Raw genomic sequence first — 21,067 nt, 5'->3', positions numbered from 1 at the left:
AAAGCTGATAAAAAGTTAAATAAGATAAAATCTATCAAATTTAAGCAAAACATTTAAGAAGTCAAACAGTTTTCCTACAAATGAATGATCTTATATTTAAATAAACAAGCAAAAAAAGTACATGCTAAATGCCAGACTGGATTTCTCAATAAGCGATCATATATATAAATATTTAACGATGAACTCAAAACAATGACAGCCTGCAAAGAGCAGAGGTCACAAAAAGCAGTGTAGCTAGATAAGAGGTTCAGCTAGGAGATTGATGCCCACTATGGAGAACACAGAAAAAAAGTAGGTATGTGATAAATTGTCTCCTCTCCTTGTACCCGTTTGATCCTTTTCCTTCATTTGATGAGCTCTCTCTTCTTCTTTCAGGCAACACTTTGCTAAAGGGCCCAATTCTCCATGTAACATGCGTGCCTCTGCCACACACACTCCTTCCCCACCAATGAAAACACTGTATTTTCTCACCCAAGACTACCTGCATTTTAAATCTTGTGGAACTTAGAATGTGAAGTGAATAAAAATAATAGCAAAAATTGTTTCATCTATTGAGCACTTAATATATCTCTAACAACCCATTTCATAGAGAGGAAACAAACTATCAGAGAGGGCACGTGTCTTGCCATAAGTCACACAGCTTGCAGATGACTGGGCCAAACCCAGGTCTGCCCAACTCCAATACCCTTGCTCTTTACAATTAAAACATAATTCCCTGATCATCAAAAAAGATATTTCAAGAATCAAAAATAAGATGGGAGTATAATTATGAGGACATGGGGGCCTTTCCTATGTCCCAAATTCCACAGGAGAAGGTAGATTTTCTTTCATTATTCTGTTTTGGTTGCATTTATTCTCCTTCTTACTCACTGCCTATGCCAAGTTTCAACCGACTTCTGTTTACAACAGTAAAACAATATTTCCCCCCTTTATTACCTATGTGGTATAACAAATAAACATTAGATTGCACATACATAAAGTATACAATTTGCATGCATATAATAAATGTTAAATATGTATACACTCATGAAACTATCACTACAATCAAGCTAATGAACACATCTATCTTCCTCCTTGTGCCCTTGTTTCCTTGTGCCCCTTTGTAATCCTGCACACCTGCTTATCACTTCACCTCTTCTGCCTCCTCCCATCATATCCCCTGGTAATCACTGATTTTTTTTTCTACCACTACAGATGAGTTTGTATTTCCTAGAATTTTATACAAATAGAATCATACATTATGCATGCTTTTTTGGTCTTTCACTCAGCACAATTATTTTAAGATTCACCCATGTTTTTATACAGCACAATACTCCATTCTTTTTTATTGCTGAGCAGATCTCACCAACACTTTTTCTAACTGGATAAACAAAGCTGGCCCTGATGCAGGCCACTGGGGAAATGTCCAAAAGTCCTGAGTAGTCAGACTTTTCTGTGTAGAAGTTCACATGTGCATAGCAGTTGCTTATTTTGACTGTATTCTGATAAGTCACCTGTGTGTATGCCCATCTTTGGGAGCAACAATTACCTATCAATATTTTTATAAAACCACTAGAGACAATCCTGCTAACAAACAGAAATGTGGGGTGCCATGGGACACATACCCGAGTGCAGAAGGACTGGCAGACAAAACCATTTTTATCATTTTTTTTTCTAACTCCTGGCAGGTAAGCAAAAATAATTTTATGAAAACAGTTTCAAAAAATAAATGTTGTGTACATGGGTTTTTACACTTGGCTTGAATTTTACCAAAAGCAGAAACAGTATTCCAAGTAAACATCATGTTTTCATCATCACATGATTAAACATTAGCAAAGTGTTTGCAGCATAGAAGTTAAGTAAACTCTACACAAATAGTTTTCTTTGTATGTCCTTATATGTAAAAGTTATTTTGAACTGGCTAATCAAGTATGGAAGAGTTTGATTTATGTAACTTTATATCTCATACCTGTAATATCTTAGGTTCCCCCTAGTCCAAAAGGAAGAAGTGTCAAGACATTAAAAACACTCAGAATAATCACAAATGTTGATTAAAGTCATTCCATGATCAATGTTTATTAAGCCCTAACTAAATGCCTACTGCATATGGACTCAGGGAAGCCCATCTGAGCTACTGGTGCCCACGGTGCTAGCATAACACAAGAACAGAATTGAAAAGTGCTGTTAACAGTCTCTTCCCTTCTTCAGGAACATTATTTTACTGAAGGGCTTTACCTTACCACTTTTATAATTAGAAACAAAAAAAAGGTATAACTTTGGATTGAAAATGTCTGTAATGTTAAACAAATTCTTAAGATAAAACAATATTTTAAGATAAAATACGTTATACCAGTTCTTGCTCTGTTTTGGTTTAAGACCCCAGCCTCCATGGCCTTCGATTTCTTCTTGTTCAACCATCCTGCAGGTGGCTCTTTTGCTAACAATGAAAATAACTGTTCCACACAGAAAACTATACACAGCAAAGCATAAAAGGCAGAAAAGTTAGCCAAAGTTTAATAGAATTCATGAAGATGACAAACACTGATGATTTGTGGAGCAAAACCCACTGATGAAACAGATAACATAGGCTAGCAAAAGCTGTGTCAACGAGTCTGGGAAGTTTCTAATCCCTTTCACCTCCTCATATTCTTTACTGTGCTTCCTTTAAAAACTATATGGCCAAGCATGGTGCCTCAGCCTATAACCTTTGGGAGGCTGAGGCGAGTGGATTGCCTCAGCCAGCGAGTTCGAGACCAGTCTGGGCAACTTGGTTAGACCTCGTCTCTACAATAAATCACAAAAAACTAGCCAGGTGTGGTGGCGTACGTCTGTAGTTCCAGCTACTTGGAAGACTGAGGCAGAAGGATCATCTAAGACCAGCAGGTCAAGGCTGTGGTGGCTGTGAGCATGCCACTGCACTCCAGCCTGGGCAACAAAGAATGAGTCTCCAACAAACAAATAAATAAATAAACAAACAAATAAATAAAATCTATATGACCCTGCAAAGAATGCCAAATCCATACACCATTTATTTCCTTTGTTCCACTACTTTAAAGTAAGCCTTCAGTTCTTAAGTTTTGCCTCCATTACGTAAATAGACAAAAGCCAAACTGTGCTTTTGAAGTCTTACCCTAAAATCTTTGCTTAGACCAATGTCCTGAAGCATTTCACCTATATTTTCTTCTATTAGTTTTGACTTCAGGTGTTAATTTTAAGTCTTGAATCCATTTTGAGTTATAATAATTATTTGAAAGCAAATTACATTAGTTAATGTATAACTAATATCAAAATACCATATTCTTTTACATATTCTAACAATTTAAATTTCAGTTACAATGACACGTTAACAATGATTTTTGGCCAGGCACAGTGGCTCATGCCTGTAATCCCAGCACTTTGGGAAGCCAAGGTGGAAGGATCACTTGAGGTCAAGAGTTCAAAACAAACCTGGGAAACATAGTAAGAGCCCATTTCTACATAAAATAATATAATGAGGCAGGTATGGTGTCATGTGCCTGTAGTCGTAGCTACTCAGAAGAGTGAGGTGGAAGGATAGGTTACAATGGGCTATGATTGTACCATAGTACTCCAGCCTGGAACAGAGCAACACCCTGCTTTAAAAAAAATTTTTAAGTGATTAAAAGAAAAAAAAAATCACTAGTAGTAGAATCATTTCTTGAAGACTTTTTTATCCTCAAAATTCACTTTTTCTTGTTTTTCATCCCATGACTTCAAAATTACTATAGGTATTATTATAGCTGATTAAAAAGCATCTTGACATGCTTCTTGTATTAAAAGATATGGTACTGAATAACTAGCTCAAAACTATGCTGAATATGACTTCTTTCACATGTCAAGTATTAGTAGTCAGCAAAAATACCCACTAAATACTACATATTTTATGTTACATATTAATAGAAAAAAATTTTTATCAAGTATGTCCAAATCATATGAATTCATTTTGTATTAGACTAATCTCTTATTGGAGTTATAGAGGAAAATTAAGTACATCTGTACTATATATATCTAATGAAGTTTTTCCTTCTTTATTTTTTTTGAGGGGGGTAAGTTTGATAATTTCTCAAACTATATTTATAAACAAATCTCAGAGCTTTCCAAAATAGCTTGAGAACTCTGATATTACAGCAACCCTCAAAATTGCACATATCAATTTTCAGCCTAGAGCCAAGTTGTAGAAAGTGCACTTTAGAATCAACTACCTCTGGGTTCTAGCCTCAGACTTCTACCTTCTTTCCTGTGAAAGTATGGGAGGTTTATACCCTCTCTCAGTCCCAGTTACCCCAACTCTACATATAATGATTACTATTACCTCAGTTTTTTTCTTTTTTTAAGGGGTACATATGAGTACTCATTACATGCAAGTGGTAGTGGGGATTGGGTCTCAGGTGGCCCATTCCCCACATAGTGAACATTGTGCCCTGTAGGTAGTTTCTGAACCCTAACTCTCCACTCCCCTCTTCTCGGTGTCCTCAATATCTATTATTTTCATCTTTGTGACCATTTAGCTCCCACATATGAGTGAGAACATGCAGTGCTTTGTTTTCTGTTTCTGAGTCAGTTTACTTAGGAAGATGATCTCCAGCTCTGTCCATATTGCTGTAAAGGACATGATTTCATTCTTTTTTATGGCTATATTTATAAACAAATCTCAGAGCTTTCCAAAATGGTTATGCAGTATTCCATGGTGCATATATATCCACTGATCAACTGATGGACATTTAGGTTGATTCCACATCTTTGCAACTGTGAATTGTGCTGCAATGAGCATGCTGGCACAGGTATCGTTTTTATATAACAACCTCTGTTCTTTAGGGTAGATACTAGTAGAGTGATTGCTGAATCAAATGGTAGATCTACTTTTTAGTTCTTTGAGTAATCTCCATACTACTTTCCATAGAGGTTGTACTAATTTACATGCCCATACCAGCATCTATTGTTTTTTGATATTTTAATAATGGCCATTCTGACTGGTATAGGGTATATCTCACTGTGGTTTTAGTTTGCATTTCCCTGATTAATATCTTCTCCTATTCTGTAGGTTATCTCTTTTGCTGTGCAGAGGCTTTTTAGTTTAATTAAGTCCCACTTATTTTGTTTTAGTCATATTTGCTTTCAGAGTTTTAGTCATAAATTATTTGCCTATGCTGATGTCCAGAAGAGTTTTTCCTAGGTTTTCTTCTAGTATTTTTATAGTTTCAGATCTGACATTAAAATCTTTAATCTATCTTGAGTTAATTTTTGTATATGGTGAGAAATAGGGATCAAGTTTCATTTTTCTCCATGTGGCTATTCAATTTTTCCAGCACCATTTGTTGAATAGGGTGCCCTTTTCCCCAGTGTATGTTTTTATTTGCTTTGTCAAAGATCAGTTGGTTGTAGGTATTTGGGTTTATTTCTCTATTCTGTTCCATTGGTGCATGTGTCTGCTCTTGTATAAGAACCATGCTGTTTTAGTTACTACAGTCTTGTAAAATAATTTGAAGTCAGGTCATATGATGCCTCCAGTTTTGTTCTTTTTGCTTAGGAATGCTTTGGTTATTCTGGCTGTTTCTTGGTTCTATATGAATTTTAGGACTGTTGTTTTCTAATTCTGTTAAAAATGACATTGGTAGTTTGATAGGGATTGTATTGGATTTGTAGAATATTTTGGGTAAAATGGTCATTTTAGTAATGTTGATTCTTCCATTCCATGAGCATTTACCCATTTGTTTGTGTCCTCTGCAATTTCTTCCATCAGAGTTTTGTAGTTCTCCTTCTAGAGGTCTTTTACCTCCCTGGTTAAATATATTCCTAGGTATTTTAGCTTTTTGGTTGGAATTGAGTTGATTCTCAGTTTGGTTGCTATTGGTGTATAGTAGTGCTATTGATTTGGGTGTGATAATTTTATATCCCAAAACTTTACTGAATTCATTTATCAAGTCTAGGGGTCTTTTGGAGGAGTTTTTAGGGTTCTCTAGTTATAAGATCATGTCGTCAGCATATAGAGACAATCTAGAGGAAATGGATAAATTCTTGTAAACATACAACCTCCCAAACTTTGAATCAGGAAGATATAGAAACCCTGAACAGGCAAATAATGAGCAGCAAGGTTGAAACAGTAAATAGAAGTCTCCCAATAAATAAAGTCCATGGACTCACAGCTGAATTTTAATCAGACCTCCAAAGAAAACCTGGTACCAATTTTACTGAAGCTATTCCACAAGATTGAAGAGGAGGGAATTCTCCCTAATTCAATCTATGAGGTCAGTATCACTCTGACACCAAAACCAGAAAAAGACACAATGAAAAAAGAAAACTACGACCACAACCCTTATGAATATAGGCATAAAAATTGTCAACAAAATATTAGCAAACTGAATTCAAAAGCACATTTTAACCTCATCCCTACAATAAATCAAAAAATCAGCTGGGCATGGTAGCACATGCCTGTAATTCTGGCTACTCAGAAGGCTGAGGCGGAAGGATAGCCGGAGCCCAGCAGGCAAGGCTGCGGTGGCCGGGAGCGGCCACTGCACTCCAGTCTGAGTGACAGAGTAAGACTCCAACTCAAAAAAAAAAAAAAAAAAATACACCGTGACCAAGTGGGTTTTATCCCAGGAATGCAAGGGTAGTTGAACATATGCCAGTCATTAAATGTAATCTACTACATAAACAGAATTAAAAACAGATCACTTCAATAGGCACAGAAAAAGCATTTGATAAAATTCAGCATCCTTTCGTGATTTAAAAAGCCCTCAGTAAAATAGGCATAGATGCAATATTCCTCAAGATAATAAAAGCTATATACAACAAACCCACAGCCAATGTCATCCTAAATGGAGAAAAATTGAGCACATTCCTCCTCAGAACTGAAACAGGGCTGGGATGCCCACTTTCACCACTACTATTCAACATACTACTGGAAGTTCTTATCAGTACAAGAAATCAGGCAAGAAATAAAGAGTATCCAAATTGTAAAAGAAGAAATCTCCTAGTGGTTTTGAGAAAAGACCCTGAAGAAGTCTAGGTTTGCTCAAGAGGCACAGATTCTCTTCGGAGATCTGGACACTGACTTTGATTTCTCTTTGAATGAGAATGCTGAGCTTGTTCAAGGACCAGGAAAAGCCAAAGTCTAAAAGGAATTCCTCAAATGAGACTTCAGAAATAAGTAGAAGTTTCTTCAGAACAGTGATGTGAGCCCAAATGAAAGAGTTATAGTAAGAACTCTAACACTTCCGTGACTCTGGCAAGACACAACCTGTCACAGGGAACAGAGGACAGGAAAGACAGCACTGCATCTAACCTGCTTTGGGTATCAGGTTCCTGACTTCTGCACCCTTGGCAAGACCAATCAGGGATACAGTGCAGGGATGTATGTGTGCATGTGGTCTCTTCCCACCAATCCCTTACTCTTGTACAATGCTTGTCTGAGCACTCAATCTGACACATTGTAAATATTAAATAGATGTCACTCCATTCCACCCTCAATCCACCTTTATAATTAATCTCATTCTTTTCTTTTAGTCTTGAGTCTCACTCTGTCACCCAGGCTGGAGTGCAGTGGAACAATCACAGCTCGTGGCAGCCTTGACCTTCTGGGCTCAGGAGATCCTTCTGCCTCAACCTCCTGAGTAGTTGGAACTACAGGGACACACCACCACATCTAGATAATTTCATAATTTTTTTTATAGAGACGTGGTCTCACTCTATCACCCAGGCTGGTCTTGAACTCCTGGGCTTAAGCAATCCTCCTGCCTTGGTCTCCCAAAGTGCTGGAATTACAAGTGTGAGCCATCGCACCCGGCCTGATCTCATTCTTAATAAACATAACATTCAATTTCCCCAATTTATTGACTCATGCTGATTCTTCCTCTGTTTTTCATACCCCTTATATTTAAAGATGTGACTCTGCTATATGAGAACCACCTTCGACAGGTGGTAGAATCTAAATTTTGGAAGGTTGATGCCAAACTAGAGCATATACCTATAATTTTCTATACTCTGCCAAGGCAACCCTCTATAAAAGTAAATTTTTTTTTTAAGTTTTATTTTTAAAGATGTGGGGTACAATTCAGGGTTAAGTGCATAAGTGGTCATCATAATTTTTTAAAATTAACTACATAAATACACAATTAATCACTGCTGTTTGGCATTAATTTTTCAATAGATTTGCCTCCCTCTCCTTTTCTTATTCCACTCTCCGGGACCCATATGGTAAACTTCTACCATTTCCTTTTATTGCTAGATGTAAGCAAATACAAACATCTATTCTCTTTCCCTCCATTCTTACACATAAAACAGAATACGATGCACATTATTCAGTACTTCTTCACCAAGCTGTATGTCTGGAGGCCTCTCCACCTACACACAGAGTATGTCCTCATTCCTTTCCTTACTCCTGCAAAGTCTTACTCCTGCAAAGTCTTCTACTGTGGCTATCCCACATTTATATAAGAAGCCTCTTTTTACTTGGATTATATTCAATATTTTGCTATTGAAAGCAATGCTGTAACAAAATATCCTGTTGAGTCAGAGAGTCAATGCATTTATGATTTTAATAAATATTGCCAAATTGTCCTCTACACGTGTATAATATTTTTCACTAATATTAGTTCAATATTTTTCATAGAGGCCAAGGCCATATAACCGACTCATGAAAGAGTCAAACTAGAACTCAGATAAAGATCCACGACTTTGCTGATAAAAGGCCACCAGCTTGACCACCTCACATAGCTCCCAACTAGTTAACGTAACAGCTGAGCACGATGGACAACATTCCAGGTTCCCACTGCCTTCTTCACCCCTGTTGTCTGTTTGCATCTTGTTTTTACCCTAGCAAGGGAACAGAGTATCTTCTGGACCTAGTAAGCAAGTGGCTGGCAGCTATAAGGAAGAAGAGGCACATTTAAGGCCTAAAGCATCTGTGTGGGAATATGAATGTAGATTCTGTTTCCAAAGCCCACCTCACAAGCAGCATGAAGTCATTCACGACTTCATTTCATCCCTACCTAGGGCCTTGCAAACCTGACAACGCTGCCACTGTGACTCTTTAGCACGCCATATATATCCTGTGTGTCCACACAACCATGTACCCTGGAGTCCAGTGCTGTACACTGCCAAGTAGAATAAAATCATTCCTGCTACAAAGCTAATGGTAAACACCACCCTTTCCCTCTCACAAAAGGTAATAAAATCCTCTGGTGTGGGACCTCCTGAGCATATAGTAGATGATAATAGCACTGTTTCAGCCACAATAACTCCCTCTGCTAAGACATACACAAAGCAATAGGGGAAAAATAAAAAGTCGGCAATTTTGCCCACCATCAGTGATGCTGTAACTGGTCCCACAGCTATTATTCTTCTGCTAGGTGGAAAGACCAGTGTGTCAAAGTGTTGTTTCAGGCTGTCTCCCTGGGATTCCTACACACAGGAATCATTTTGATTAGAGCTTGGATCTTAAGATTATACTATCATTTCTCTACCTCAAACGAGGTTAGAAATGGGCACAATCTAATGGGTCCTTCGTTCTAAAACCTGGGTTTGGATCACAGCACTAGGATGAGTGACCACTCCCCTGCCATTACTGAGCAATGAAGAGAACGGCACAACTTATGACTGGCCACCAAGTCCCAGTCACAGCACAGCCCTTTGGTCCTCAATCCTATCCCCAGCCTATTCTCAAAAGAAATTATCTTCACATACCTGTAGGCCACCCAGGGTAGCCTTGTAGACAGAGGGCTCACACTCTAGCCTCCATAAACCTAATCACAGAGAATTGGGTGGGTGGAGCCTCCTGGGTGGGAAGAGCCAGCATAGGTCTGGGATTAAACCACAGCTTCGCGAGTGACCCCAGGAAAATTCCCTAACCTCACAGTGCTTCAATTTGGTCTAAAATAAGAATAATACCTACCTCACAGCGTTTTATGACAATCCAGTAAGGAAAAGTATATAAAGAACCTAGCACTGGGCCTGGCACCTAATAAATATTCAATGAGTGATCTTTTAAAATTGACTGTCATGGAATTCATAATCTTAAATATCTTTCATCTTTATATAAAATGTGAAAATAAGACATATATAAATTGTATTCTTAAGGTAACTAACATTTGCTGTTCTTGTGCCATGTGCTAGGTACTGTGCATGTCTCTCTCACTTCATGCTTACATTGATGTAAGGTTGGCATACACACTGCACAACAACTAGTATTATTTTCCATTTTACAGATGAAGGAAATGTGGCTGAGACAGCTTACACATCTAATCTAAGTTTACAGTAGAGATTAAATGCCAAGATCAGAACCAGGTGCATCTGACAGCAAAGCTCCATGCTGGAACAGACTGAAAAACAACATTAACTCAGTATCCCACACAATAAGTACTCACAAACAAGACCAAGATGGCATGGCCAAGCTCTTTGTTCTTCTAACAAACAACAATAACAGGTTGATTTTTAAAAAAGAAAACCAAAAAGACATAATCTGCACAAAAAAAACCAAAATGGGAGGTATCACATTCCCAGACTTTAAACTTTATTATAAAGCTACAATAATCAAAACAGCCTGACATTAGTACAAGAACAGGCATATAGACCTAAGAAACAGGATAGAGATTCCAGAAGCAAAGCGTCAATTTCTCAACCAACTCATTTTCGACAAAGCCTCCATCACCAACCACTGGGGACAGGAGAACCTATTCAGTAAATAGTGCTGGGAAAACTAGCTGACCACATGCAGAAGATTAAAACAAGACTCCTACCTATCACCATACACAAAAATCAACCCTAAATGGATCAAAGATCTAAATGTAAAACCTCAAACTATAAGAACCCTAGAAAATGCAGGAGACGCCTTATGGAAATTGGAACTGGCAACCAATTTCTGACTGAAACCCCAAGTGCCCATGCCATAAGAGATAAGATAGACAAGTGGGACCTCATCAAACTGAAAGGCTTCTGCAAAGCCAAAAAACCATCAAGAGAGTGCGAAGACAGCCCACAGACTGGGAAAAAATATCTGCCAACTGTCTATCTGACAAAGGCCTAACATCTAGGATCTACAAGGAACTCAAACAGGCTGAAAAGAAAAAAACAGCCCCATTACAAAGTGGGCAAAAGATATGAATAGACAGTTCTCAAAAGAAGACATACGAGCAGCCAACAGATACATGAAAAAATGCACAGCCTCACTAGTCATTAAAGAAATGCAAATTAAAACTGAGATACCACTTAACTCCAGTCAGGATGGCTGTCATCAATAACTCAAAAAACAACAGATGCCGGATAGGATGCGGCAAAAAGGGAACACGCCTACACTGTTGGTGAGACTGTAAACTAGTACAGCCTCTGTGGAAAACAGTGTGGCAATTCCTAAAAGATCTAAAAAATGACCCTGCAATTCCCCTACTGGGAATATACCCAGAAGAATTCAAATCACTCTATGAAAAAAAATACCTGCACATGTATGTTTATTGCAGCATTGTTCACAGTAGCAAGAATATGGAACCAACTGTGCTGCCCATCAAAAGAGGACTGGATTAAAAAAATGTGCTACATATACATGATGGAATATTATACAGCCATAAAGAAGGACAAAATCATGAACTTCACAGCAACTTGGATGGACTTAGAGTCTATAATACTGAGTGATGTATCATAGAAACAAAGAACTGAGTATCATATGTTCTAACTCATAAGAGAACCTTGAAAAATTATCATAATACTATAAGAAAAGGAGTGGAAGTAGCAGAAAATTGCTGGAGGGTAGGGGAGGGATTGGCAGTAGTGAGAATCTGTTGGAGGAGCATACCTCATCAACAGGGCTACCTGCATAATCAACATTTGCATACCTAAGCCTGAACTGAACTCCACATCTTTAAAGTTAAAAAATTAAAAGAAAAAATAAATAAAGTTCATGTTAAAAAAAAAAAAGACATCGTTTAAGTTCAAAGAGAAGAGAATACTTCCACAGACCGGAAACAGAACAGTGAGTGAGGATAAAGCATGGATTTGCCAACAGAAAGAGGAACCAGGAGCTCGCCTCCTATAGAATGGCATGCTGCTGGCTTGAGGCCTGAGAAAGACTAAAAGCTTGAAGTCAAAGGCTGGAACAGGATAAGCTCCGTGCGGTATAGAAAGGATGACAAAAACTGTCACCCAAATGCAGCTTGGGCTACAGCTCTCAGGAGCTGTGGGCTTAAGGATCCAACCATGAGTGTGAGATCAGCTATACCCCCCCCCATACCAGTGCTGGTTAGTTCACCTGACAGGTCCCTAGGAAGCCTCGTTCTGGATTTCAAGCCTAGAGAATTAGGTGGAATAAACTGCAAAACCACTTATGAGGAGAAATCAAGAGGTGGAAGCAGGGGGAGAGTGACAGGCAGGAGGAAAACAGAAAAAAGATGAAGAACAAAAATCTTTCATTGAACATGATCCTGCAAACCAAAATTCCAAAATACATGTATAAATCTAATGGTACATAAGACAGTCAAAAAGAAAAAACAACCATCAAACATTAATTCATCCCACATGAGATTAATTTTATGAACCAATCTTAGACTTTAAAATAAGTATGCTTTAGCTACCCTAAGGAATACATGAAAGCACAACTCACTGATGTGTTCCAGAAAAAAAATTTCATAAAAATTCTGTTTTTATAAACTAGATCTAAAAATGAATCTTTAGGACTGCATCTATCTTACAATCAAATTCTGCTCTGAGAAAGAAAACATCAGGTTCTAAATTTCAAATAGTTATTGTCACAAACACTAAGCAGCATCAGAAAAGACAAAAAAGACAGAGAGAGTAAGTGATGAGAGAGGCATAAGGAAAATAAGAAAAGAAAAAGGACAGAGAGATGCAATGGAAAACTGGGGAGGGAGTATTCAAAAGAAGACCGCAAAAGTGTCACACACAAAAGATAGAACCTTCCACATCTGGACAGGATGGAATAACAAACCAGTTTTACCCTTCCATATGAAAAACTAAAAAAAAAAAAAAAAACAACAACAGACAAAATATATAAAGCAACGTCATTCCAGTCGCTGGACACCAAGTACCCAAGGACACTGGTCCCTGAGGAGTGAGATCTACCATCACCCCAGGAAAAAAGGAGAACACGGAAGAGCCTGGCAGTCTTTCTGAGCTGGGGAGACAAGCTGGGAGTCTGTCCGAGTCAGTACAGCTGACTACAGGAGACCACAGGTCAGAGCAAAGGAGAGAAGAGAGCTGCACAGAAAGAACTCAGTTGATCTGCACAAGATCCCCTTCAGTATTCACCTGAATACTGAGACAGGAAACAAACCACACAAAAGGATTAAAGGAAACAATGCTGAGAGTTCACACAGGACCAGGCAAGGTACCAGTTCCCAACAGCCAAGTGGAAAATCTCATAATTCACAGGCTATCAGTAACAGTACTAAGAAGAGTCTTGCAGTGAGACCCCAGACTAAACACTATGCGGGGGGGGGCCCTGCCTAACCAGGTTTAAAAAAGAAGACACAAAATAATCAAAATGTTTCTAGGTGATCCCAGAACAAAGCTCATGGATATTATTAGGAATGGAAAAATATCCAAGACACCACAAAAATTAGCTCTATCTGGCATCTATAGTAAGTTATCAGGCACGCAAAGAAGGGGAAAAAAATATCAAGTGGAGAAAAATCAAGAGTAATTCACCAAGAAATGACAGATGACATAATTACTAGAAAAGGATATTAATTATGCATTATAACGATACTCAACATGTTCAAAGAGCTAAAGGAAAGACTGAAAATATTAAGGAGAGACAGGGAGGATGCTAAAAAAAGATCCTAATTGAAGAATAAACGAGATTTTTTTAAAGGAGCCTGGTGCAGCAGCTCACTCCTGTAATCCCGGCACTTTGGGAAGCTGAGGTGAGTGGATGGCCTGAACCCAGAAGCTCAAGGCCAGCCTGGGTAACATGACGAGATCTTGTTTCTATAATAAATAAATTTTTAAAAAGTAGTAGAGCTTTTAGTTCCAGCTACTCGGGAGGTTAAGGCAGAAGGATCGCCTGAGAGCAGCAAGTTGTGAGGCTGTAGTGATATGAGATTGTGCCACTGTACCCCAGTCTGAGTGACAGAGTAAAACACCGACTCAGTAATAAAAACCAAAAACGCAGAATGGGATGAAAAGCAAATTAGATGCTTCAGAAGAAAAGACTGGTAAACTTGAAGATATAACAATGGAAACTATCCAAAATGAAACACAGAAGGAAACAATGAAAGAAAAAATAACAGAATACCAGTGAACTGTGGAAAAGTTTCAAGTGGCAAAACATACATGTAATTAGAGTCTCCCTAAAGGAGGGGAATGATAGAAAATATCTGAAGAAATAATGAAGACACAAAGTTTTCAACATTTCATGAGAGATATAATAAATTCATAGATCCCAGAAACTCAACCAATCCCAAACATAGAAAAACTGAAACTATACATACATAAATCATAATCAAACTGCTAAAACCAGTAACAAAGAAAAAAATTACAAAAACAGTCACAGAGAAGAGACACACTAAGTACAGAAGAACAAAGGCAAAAGCAAGGTTGACAGCAGGTTTCTCATGCGAAACAGCACAAGTGAGGAAAGGAACAACATCTAGTTTTTTGGGGGGATTTTTTGGTTTGTTTGTTTGTTTTTTTCTGAGTTGGAATCTCACTCTGTCACCCAGGCTGGAGGGCAGTGGCCACTCCCGGCTACCGCAGCTTCAACCTGGTGGGTTCCGGCAATCTTTCTGCCTCAGCCTTCCAAGTAACTGAAACTACAGGCGCACGCTACCACACCCGGCTAATTTTTTATTTATTGTAGAGATGAGGTCTCACTAAGTTGCCCGGGCAGGTTGTGAACCCACGGGCTCAGGTTTTTTTTGAGTTGGGGGTCTCACTATATTGCGCAGGCTGGAATACAGTGGCACCATCATGGCTCACTGCAGCCTCGACCTTCTGGGCTCAGGTGATCCTTCCACCTCAGTCTCCGAAGTAGGTGGGACTAAAGGCATCCACCACCATGCCTAGCTAATTTTTTTTTTTTCAGAGATGAGATCTTACTATATTGTCCAGCTGGCCTCGAGCAATCCTCTTGTTTTGGCCTCCACCATTGTTGGATAGGAAAACATCTTAAAGAATGAAAAAAAGAAAAAAAAAAAAGCTTTTCATCTAGAATTCTTTACCTAGCAAAAATGTCTCAACAATAAAGATAAATTTTTTTTGTCAGACATACAAAAGCAGAAAGAATTTATCACCAGCTGACCTTTACCACAAGCAATGTTAAAGAAGTTCTTCAAGCAGAAGGAAAATTATGTCACTTGAAAACCCAGATGAAAAGCGTTGACAATGATACCTGGGTAAAAATAAAGACTTTTTTCTTACTATTTAAATCTCTTCAAAAACTTATCAGCCGTTTAAAGCAAAAATAATCACAATGGATTATTTAGTACTTATTAGTACTTAGGAGTTGACAACAAATACAGAAGTAAAATATATGACAACACGAGCACAAAGGCCAAGAAGGGAGAAATGAAAGTACACTGTTATATGGTTCTTATACTATACATGAATGGTATACCACTTGAAAAAGACAGTGATATAACTATAAGCCTACAGCAACTGCTACAAAAATACAACAAAAAGATACAGCTAATAAGCCAAACAAGGGAGCTAAAATGGAATATTAAAAATATACACAATTAGCTGGACACAGTGGCTCATGCCTGTAATCCCAACATTTTGGGAGGCCAAGACAAGAGGATTGTTTGAGACCAAGAGTTCAGGGCCAGCCTGGGCAACTGCAGCCTCAACTTCCTTTCTACAAAATAGTAATAGTAATAGTAATGATTACCTAAACAAACCAAAGTAAAAGAAAAAGGGAACAAAAAAAAGTGACTAGTAGAAAACAAACAGTAAAATGATAATTTAAATACAAGCTGGGCTCGGTGGCTCAGCCTGTAATCCCGCACTTTGGAAGGCTGAGGTGAGTGGATTGCCTGAGCCCGTGGGTTCAAGACCCACCTGGGCAACTTGGTGAGACCTCATCTCTACAATAAATCAAAAAAATTAGCCGGGCATGGTAGCACGTGCCTGTAGTTCCAGCTACTTGGAAGGCTGAGGCAGAAGGATCGCGGGAGCCCAGCAGTTCAAGGCTGCGATGGCCAGGAGCAGCCACTGCACTCCAGTCTGGGTGACAGAGTTAGACTCCAACTCAAATAAATAAATAAATAAATAAATAAATACAACTACACCAAAAATAACATAAAACACAAATAATCTAATTTTTAAAACTTTGAAAAAGAACAAAGTTAGCAGAATTTAACTGATTTCAAGACTTATTGTGAAGCTACTGTAATAAAGATAGTGAAGTATTCAACCAAAATAGACAAGTAACAGATGATTGGAATAGAATAGAGAGTCTATAATAAACTCAGACATATATGATTATATGAATTGAATATATTGAATATATATTGAATTCAGACAAAGATACAAAGACATTTCAGTGGAGAATGGAAGGTCATTTCAACAAATGGTGCTGAAATAATTGGATATTCATATGAAAGAAAAAACTTCAATTCATAGCTCATACCATCCATAATATTTTTTTCAAAGTAATCAGAAATCTAAATATAAAACTGAAAACTACAAAACTTCCACAAGAAAACATAGTAGAAAAATCTTTGCAAACTTGGGTTAGGAAAGATTTCTTAGAAACAGCATCAAAAGCATAATCCATAAAAAGAAAAAATCGGTTAACTGAATTTCATCAAAGTTAGGAACTTTTGCTCTAAGAGACAGTGTAAAGAGAATGAAAAGACTGGGAGAAAATATTTCAAGTTGTTATAGCCAGAGTGCAAGAAAGGAGTCGCCACACCCTGAGAGTTGAATTTTTTGAGTCCTTTAATAGCCTGCAGTCGAGAGGGGGCTCATGCCTGAAAAACTCTCAACCTCGAATGCAGCAAGCCAGGGGTTTATAAGGGCAAAAACCGCAAGTGGCCTACATAGCAACAGGAAGCTAAAAACAGAAAGGTAACAAATGCTTGGTGCAACATCTGATTTCAGTCAAGCAAAGGTATAATTAGAACAGGAAACTTGTAGCTAGGGAGTTTCCAAACACCAGGGGAACAAGGGGGTGGAACAAGGATGTGGACTTATGAGTACAGGAAGGTTGTAACAGTCACACACAAGGGGGTTGCATCTGGGTGAGCTGGCAGCTAAGATGGAAGATTTTTAACAAAATGGAGTTACTCATGTCAAGCAAGCTATTACAGGCTATTATACGTTTTACAGATATTTCAAAGTCATACATCCCACAAAAGAATTGTATCTAAAATAGATAAATAAGATTAAAAATCAATAAAAAGAAAACAATTGGAAAAAAGATTTGGATACTGCACTAAAGGATAATTATATAGATAGCAAATAAGTAAATGATGCTTAGCATCATTAGTCATTAAGAAAATAGAAACAAAAATCACAACCAAATACCACTACATATCTATTGAAATGGCTAAAATTAAAACCCTGACCATACCAAGTCAAAAATGAGAAGTAACTTCTACTCTCATGCACTGCTAGTTTGTATGTAAACTGGTACAACTCACTTTAGAAAACAGTTTTTTAGTTAGACATATACCTACCATGCAGCCATTCTATTTCTATGTATTTACCCAGGAAAATTAAAAGCATATGTCTATATAAAGACTTGTACAGAAATATATATATTTTTTTGAGTTGGAGTCTCACTCTGTCACCCAGACTGGAGTGCAGTGGCCGCTCCCAGCCACAGCAGCCTCGACCTGCTGGGCTCCGGCAATCCTTCTGTCTCAGCCTTCCAAGTAGCCGGAACTATAGGCATGCGCTGTCACGCCTGGCTAGTTTACGATTCCTTGTAGAGATGAGGTCTCGAGTATTTATAGCAATTTTTATTTGTAATAGTCAAAACTTGAAAATATAAATATAATGTAGAATATCAATACAATATGCTACCACTCAGCAATAAAAAGAAATGAAGTATTGATAACATGCTACACAATAAATGAATCTCAAAATAATTATGCTGAATGAAAGACATCAGACAAAAAATACATATTGAAGGAGTCCATTTACATAGCTTTAGAAAATGCAAACCAATTTTCTATAATAACAGAATCCATAACTGCAGATCACAAGTCTCTAGGCATGATGTGGTAAGAGATGAGGGCTGAAGAAATAGTAGAAAGAAATAACAAAGAAGCACCAAAAAACATTTGGGGATGATGAATATGTTCATCATCTTGATTATGGTGGCAGTTTCATGTACATATAGTTATATCAAAAGTTATCAAATTGTATACATTCAATATGTTCAGTTTATTGAAAGGAAGTCAATAATACTGTTCAAAAGCACTGTTTTTAAAAATAAGTAGAAAGATTTCGCAGAATAGGCATTTTTCCCAATCACTTCAGTTTTATAGCTTGAAAATCAACTATGAACTCAAGAGAAACCATTACAATAAACTAATCAGCACTGCCTGGGTTGGACAGCAACCGGAAGATATATTTCATAAATGTAGCTGAAAACATAAGTACAATGAATTTCCAGAGAAAGATGGAAGATCAAATTATGTTATTTGTTTTATCTCAGGACACCATAGTTTGGAATTTATTTTTTTCTTACTGTGGAGCTTATATGGTTGGATGAAATATATTTTAAGCTGAGGAAACAAGATTCTGGAGAAAATAATGGAATGGGAATCAAGTTGTCTGGGATCAAGAGTCCAGGTAAATGCAACATTCACATCTAAACACCAAAATTTTCTTAATAAAATAGAAGCACTTATCCTCTGATAAGAAATGTGAAAATGGTCTGAGATAACTGAAAAAGGGATTTGTACAGAAAGCTGACCAAAAATAAGAAAGAATATAACGACCAACCTTAACCTGGCTAAGGCAGCAAATTGTAACTGCAGAATCTGAGCCACTATAGGAGGTAGAAGCAGGTGTATGTTGGGTATCAATTCAAGATTAGGCCTTTACCAAGTGAGTACAGCAAGTCAAAGGTGTAAAGGAGTTAAACTGGTTGATATCAGAGTTTAAATAATTAACTTTGTACTGATGATCTATCCCTTGGTAACAAAAAAAAAAAAAAAACCTAGAAGAGGTCAGAAGGGAATTGGCAGGAATTAATTCAGAAATTGAATATCTATGAACCTAAGGAGTAAAGAAAGACACTTCCCTCTCTCGAAAAATCTTAAGGTTCTCTAGGTTGCCTGTATACCAACTACCTGAAAGATTCAGTATCACAAGTAAAAATAGTATGTAATGGGTATATTTCCTTGCAGCTTATTCGTTTTGATTACAATATCCTAAAATTTTTAGAACTTTTTTTCACTGTGCCTTAAGGTCTAATACTTTTCTTTTAATTAGCATAAAACTTCAAACAATTTCAATTTATTATTTCCTAGGGAACCTGTCTGTTACCCTCTGACCTATTACCATAGAATCAGAAAAATTTTTAGGCTCCTTAGAAGTATTACAGTTCAATTCAACCATTACTAATTCAAGCTTTCTCCCAAGTGGTTCCTCTGTGCCAATTCCTTAGGCCAGAAGAATCAACTCAGTACATGTTTTCTCCATTCGGTAGACAGATCAAAGGAAAAGTGCATCTTAGGTCTTTCTGTACCTAATTCCTAAGGTGATGTCTTATTTTCATTGAACACCTCTACTGGCACAATGCAAGGTACTTCGCCTCTCCCTCTCATAGTGGATTCCAAGCCTGAAAGGGTTGAACACATTTTTATTGAAAGAGCATGTGAACTACACCCAAGAAACAGAGAAGTGAGCACAGGCAGCTCAACACTGAATGCAATAGCTGCTTTGCTACTACACTTTCTAAGAGTCCTCTGAGAAAGGTAACCTTCCCCAAATTAGACAACACTAGGCAATCTAAAAGAGCTGACTAAAAAATTATTAAAATAATATGCCTAAAATGTTTAAATATGAATCAATTTTAGGAACAAAGTAGAACTAACAATTAATGATAAATCTAATTATTATTCACAATCCCTTTACTTCATTTATATTAATAGGTTTTCATTTTTATAATCATAAATATTTTTTATTATGATATTGTGGGGTACAGTTAAGGGTTAGGTATACAAATATGCTTCGTTCAGGCACCCTTGTTGATAAGACGTGTCTCCCTGTCCCCAGACAGATATTTACTACCGTTAATCCCATCTCCCTTTCCCTCCCCCTCCATAGTTTCCCACCACTGTTAGTCATTTTCTTATACTATTACGTTGGATGTTCAAAGTCCCCTATATGATTGAGAACATGTGATACTCAGATCTTTGTTTCTGTGAGAGGTCACTCAGTATTATAGACTATAGTTCCATACAGGTTGCTGCAAAATTCATGATTTTTTTTTTTTATGGCTGCATAGTATTCCATCGTGTATATATACATTTTTTTAATCGAGTCCTCTTTTGATGGACACCATGGTTGGTTCCAGATTCTTGCTATTGTGAACATTACTGCGACAAACATACGTGTGCAGGTATCTTTTTTATACAGTGATTTGAGTTCTTCAGGGCATATTCCCAGTAGGGGGATTGCGGGGTCATATGGGAGGTCAATATTTAGAGCTTTTAGGAATCGCTATACTGTTTTCCATAGAGGTTGCACTAGTTTACACTCCCACCAACAGTGTAGAAGTGTTCCCTTTTCGCCACACCCTCTCCAGCAACTGTTATTTTTTGAGTTACTGATAATTGCCATTCTGACTGGAGTTAGGTGGCATCTCAGTGTGATTTTAATTTGCATCTCCCTGATGATTAGTGAGGTTGAACATTTCTTCATGTGTCTGTTGGTTGCTTGGATGTCTTCCTTTGAGAAGTCTCTGTTCATATCTTTTGCCCATTTTATAATGGGGTTGTTTGTTTTTTTTCTTCTAAGCACGATTGAGTTCCTTGTAGATCCAAGATGTTAAGTCTTCGTCAGACCTGGAGTTGGCAAACACTTTTTCCCCGTCTATAGGCTGTCTCCCTGCTCTCTTGATGATTTCTTTGGCTTTGCAGAAGCTTGTCAGTGTAATGAGGTC

General features: G+C 37.6%; 1 protein-coding gene across 1 annotated transcript in view; it reads right to left on the bottom strand.

Annotated features, from left to right (window-relative positions):
- LOC103261657 (phenylalanine--tRNA ligase, mitochondrial-like) overlaps positions 1-21,067 on the bottom strand; it is a 161,426-nt gene that overhangs the window by 124,310 nt on the left and 16,049 nt on the right. The gene's annotated exons all lie outside the window — the stretch shown is intronic.

Source organism: Carlito syrichta, unplaced genomic scaffold (assembly GCF_000164805.1).
Source record: "Carlito syrichta isolate Samal-C Ts95f unplaced genomic scaffold, Tarsius_syrichta-2.0.1 Scaffold303976, whole genome shotgun sequence".
Classification (NCBI taxonomy): Eukaryota; Metazoa; Chordata; class Mammalia; order Primates; family Tarsiidae; genus Carlito; species Carlito syrichta.
Note: the sequence above shows the minus strand (reverse complement) of the source record. Positions and strands in the feature narration are given on the sequence as shown.